This window comes from Conger conger, chromosome 17, assembly GCF_963514075.1.
Source record: "Conger conger chromosome 17, fConCon1.1, whole genome shotgun sequence".
NCBI lineage: Eukaryota > Metazoa > Chordata > Actinopteri > Anguilliformes > Congridae > Conger > Conger conger.
Window position 1 is genome coordinate 2663739 of NC_083776.1, and position 5000 is coordinate 2668738.

Here is a 5000-nt window from a genome sequence, read left to right on the forward strand (position 1 = left end):
TACACGCACGGGCGTGACCTAGCACACGATGTATTGCTGTTCTTGTTCATATAACCGCTTTAGGTTTAGTCCATGGCAGTGCGGCCATCGCTACTGATGAATGCTGGAATGCGTCGGGTCAAATTTAGACTGAAATATTCTCGCGGAGGACTGAAAAAAGCTGTGGCTCCGCAGAGCTGTGCACTCCGTCGGTGAGGCATGATGGGAAGGCTCCCGTCAGGGTCCTTTAAACGCTCTGGCCTGCCCCCGCCCGCCCGCGCGCGCGTCTCCCGGCCCGCGTGCGAAAGCGATAAGGATCGTAGCGGCGTTTCCGACGCCTCGCGATCCCTGTGTGGAAAAACAGGCGGCGTAAGGTGACACCGCCCGCGCTGCACGGGGCGATCCCCACCGCAAGCCGATACGCCCGCCGAACGGCCCTCTGTTATTACTGCCCCTTTCCCAGGGCTGTGGCTCTGTGTGATCCAGGGTCACTCTTCCCCCGCTCATCCCTTCACCGAACACCGCTAACGAGGGGAAGCCCTGGACGTGAATCACCGCACACACCTTCTGCTGTGTGTGTCCGTTTCTTTTGAGATAGCCAGGACTGCTTTTTTCACCAAAAAGTGAAAGAAAAAAAAGCAGTCTCCCGCTGTAATGTGAAAATTGTTAGATTGGATTAATTATTCCTGGAAAAACCCTCTTTACTCCGTGTATTGCGATATATTAACTCAAGCATGTCTTATGCACTGGTGATTCTCCTGTGACTTCTTTGGCTGTGTGAAGTTCTGGATCCTTCCCTCGGCCTTACTCTGCTTTTGTACTTTGCTCGGAAAAGACATTAAGTATGTGTATTTATTTACCACTCTGCCGCTGATCAAAGGGCTGCTTTCTGCACCAGCGCTCTCTGACAGACTCTATCAGAGCTCCCTCCTTTCACTTTTCAAAAGAAGCGGCACACACACACACACACACACACACACACACACACACACACACACACACACACACACACACACACACACACACACACACACACACACACACACAGACATACGCACTGCAGAGCGGCAGTTTAGGCACCTGCCTTATTGTCCATAAATAATTTCCGCTCCGTTTCATCTAATGTCATATTCTGCTGTTCTCATGAATGGCGTTATCAGTCAATGCAATTTTGCAACCCACACACTCTGATCTCATAGGTTGATTATGTCAGTTATATTCCTGGTTTTTTTGTTCCTTGTCGGGCCAGTTTGTGTTTTGTGGGAGGAAATGCAATTGTGTTATTTTAGGGCCCTATCAGAGCACTACTAGAACTGGTATTTTCTGGTCTTTTCATACCAGAATCAGTTATCATCAGTACCCATCTCCGAAGGGCTCGCTCCAGTAAGCACCAAATGGGCAGACAAACAGAAAAACTCAAAAAGAAAAAAGAAGCTAAATTTTGCTCTCTGTTGTTTTAGAACTTTCATCCAACACTCGGGTGTTTATTTTGAAACATTTCTTTCTGAATTTGAAGCAACTCAATTTTGTATTGATAAAATAGCTGTGACTTTGTGAAATACTGGACGTGGCAGTAGAGTAAGTTTCATTGGTATGATTCATTTTCACATTTCGCTGCTAAACTGCCCTGTATGCCCTCGGGTAACTCAAGAGTGAGACTGATTGTTTTATTTCTGTTGAAGGGCCATTGTTCCTCATGATTAATGGCGAGCCTTCTGAGCTTCTGTAAAATTGCGGCACGCACACGATGCCACGTGTGTGAGAGAGAGAGAGAGAGAGAGAGAGAGAGAGAGAGAGGGACAGGGACAGGCCCCCAGAGAGAGAGAGAGAGAGAGAGAGAGTGGAACTGTGGGAAATCACCACTTCCTGTGGTTTTTGGTTTATTCAGGTAAGCCGCGTTCGTCTGCCTCGATGAACGTCCCGACACCTGCGGTCCGTTAAAACCGAAACAACGTTAAATACATACACAGCCTCAGGCCCCGCCCACACTCTCCTACACACGACACAGACCAAATCCGCTTACCGATCTACCCCTGCTGTTGGACCGGCATGGTCCTGAGTTTTACTCTAATGGCCCCGAGTCCATATCAGTCAGTTATGGATCATAGATAGATAGATAGATAGATACTTTATTCATCCCGAGGGAAATGTGTAAGACTGAAGATTTCAGTCTGTGTGCGCTGAACAGTGACGCTCATGAGGAGATGGGTCTGATGCTGCCGCAGTATGACTTGACCTCAAATGTCTTTGGACCATTCATTTTGCTACTTTCATCTTCTGAAGTGCATGTGAACTTGCCTGAATCATCGCGGGTAGCCATTTCGATGATCTCACAACTGAAAACCCTGCTGTGTTTTAAGTCCCCGAATGAGTAATCTGATTGGGGCATGATGTGTGAGACACACAGGCCTTTTGCATTTCTCACTATTGTTATGAATTATTTATTTAGCGCGTGCCCTTTTGCTGCTTCTACCAAAATAGCTCTGGGGTGGAACTGCCTGCTGTTTATAGGGCAGAAAATCTGGGTAACGCGCAGGAACACCGGCTGGAACAGAACGTAGAGGGTCCTTTTACACTGCGGCCGACTTGGTTCCCCTCATGAAATATTGCTGAGAGCTTACCTGGCAGCGAGCTGGGTCTGGTAAATTGATTACCGGCCAGATAACGGAGTATGGACTCTAGAGTACGGACTCTCAGAATGTACCTTATCAAGGACTCTTCAAAAAGGGCTGAAGTGCCTCTCAGCAGGAAATGGGAAACAGTAGCAGAATTCCCCAAAAATGTATTAGAATAATTCCTTGCATTTATATAGCTATATGTGTCGAAGTGTCCCTGAGCAAGACGCCTAACCCCTAAATGCTCGTGACGAGCTGGTTGGTGCCTTGCATGGCAGCCAATCGCCGTTGGTGTGTGAGTGTGAGTTGTGTGTGTGTGTGTGTGTGTGTGTGTGTGTGCACGGGTGAATGAGAGGCATCAGTTGTACAGCGCTTTGGATAAAGGCGATATATGAAATGCCAACCAACATCAACCGACTCAAAGCGCTCACAGTGATGAGGGGGAAACTCACCTGCACCACCGTCAATGTGCAGCACCCACCTGGCTGATGCAACGGCAGCCATTTTGTGCCAGAATGCTCACCACACACAGGCTGAGGTGGAAAGGGAGAAATATTTTTTTTTTGCCATATTAAATCAGGGGTTGATTAGGTGCAGGAATATTAAGCCAAATTGAGCGTGGAATGGCGTCGTTTGATCGTTTGTCTCCGTGCGCCGCTTCACGTTGTCCGTCAGTGCTCTGACGCTGTGTCTCGGAGCGAAGGGATTATATCTTTTATGTTTTATCAATAGCCCGGGAGAACAGCTTCTTGTGTCTCCTCCGTCCTTCGGCGAGATAGCGCACGTGTGAGCGGTTTTAATTGAGCCGGGGAACATCATGGAGAGCATGATTTCGGAGCTCCGGGAGACGAGGCTGATTGGCAGCCTCTGAGCGCGCCCGTGTTTCCTCTGGTGTTGTGTCCTTCTGCCTGTGATAGTGGAACGCCGAGACCTTTAGACGACGATCTGCCGTATTCCAGTGCCCCGGCTGACGCGTGTGTGTGTGTGTGTGTGTGTGTGTGTGTGGTGTGTGTGTGTGTGTGTGTGTGTGTGTGTGTGTGTGTGGTGTGTGTGTGTGTGTGTGTGTGTGTGTGTGTGTGTGTGTGTGTGTGTGTGTTATTTGATGATAAGAACATAATTTAAAATTATGTTGAGCCCCAAACTGACAATCAGCTTTATATACCCTTTCAATAAGAAAGGGCTCAAATTATACCCACTGACATCTCACCTGCCTTAGAAAGGTACTTAAAATCCTACCTTTCCTTCCCTTTGTCATAGAATACCAATCCATTAAGTCCAGTCCAGGTATCTCTAGGTCCCGGTGAGTGAGATTGCCATCTGCCTGCTGATCCTCAGTAAGAGATACCTTGGCAACAGGACTGTGCTTTGAACAACTCCGTGACAAACTGACCCAGAAGTCAGTGGCCTCTCCGGTCACCCTTTCTGCTCCTCCACCTCCCTCTGCTCAGTGGCTCAGCTCCCATGAATGCATGGCTTCAGTTTCTAAGAGCCGATGCAGTTCAGTGAGGTACGGTAGATAAGTGGGGCAGGGGATGCAAGAGTTCGTATAGAGCCATTGATCTATAGCAGACAAATTTTAGTTTTTATAGATTGTCTGGTGTTCTGTGAGTGTTAACAACCACTCATAATGCGTCATTTGACTGCTATAACCTCTCTCTCTGTCTCTCTCACATTTCTGTTAAGTAAGGCAACATTTTTCGCCTCTGAGGTGAGAGAGTTTCGTTTAAAATTTTGCCTGTGGGCTAAGAAGATTTCATGTGTGAAGCAAAAGGTAACTTATAACACGTTTTAAGTATTTTCTTGTTGGGCAAATGGAATGGAATGTGTGCTGTAAAGGCCACCAACTGAACCCATTAAAGGATCAATGTGGGTACATTATTTGCTTGAAGTGAAATCCTGTGGTGTGATTGGATTTGGTGAGATATAAGGATGAATGATTATTATGGAAAAGGTTTTAGTGAAGAGCAGTATAAACGGCTGCATTTAAGATGCTCACTTCTATACAGTTACATCCTTGTTAGTGATACATACATTGGTTAGCTTCTTGTTTTAGCAGTAGCAGTATGTCTAATACAGAGTGCTGTTCTGTAGTACTGAAGCTGACAGAGAGCTGTACTGTAGTACCGAAGCTGACAGAGCTGTGCTGTAGTCCTGAAGCTGACAGAGCTGTACTGTACTGAAGCTGACAAAGCTGTACTGTCCTGAAGCTGACAGAGCTGTACTGTACTGAAGCTGACAGCTGTGCTGTAGTATTAAAGCTGACAGAGAGCTGTACTGTACTGAAGCTGACAGCTGTGCTGTAGTACTAAAGCTGACAGAGCGCTGTACTGTACTGAAGCTGACAGAGCTGTGCTGTAGTACTGAAGCTGACAGAGATGTACTGTAGTACTGAAGCTGACAGAGATG

General features: G+C 47.2%; 1 protein-coding gene across 2 annotated transcripts in view; it reads left to right on the plus strand.

Annotated features, from left to right (window-relative positions):
• The window catches only part of nme7 (NME/NM23 family member 7), a 52802-nt gene that overhangs the window by 23161 nt on the left and 24641 nt on the right, over positions 1-5000 (plus strand). The gene's annotated exons all lie outside the window — the stretch shown is intronic.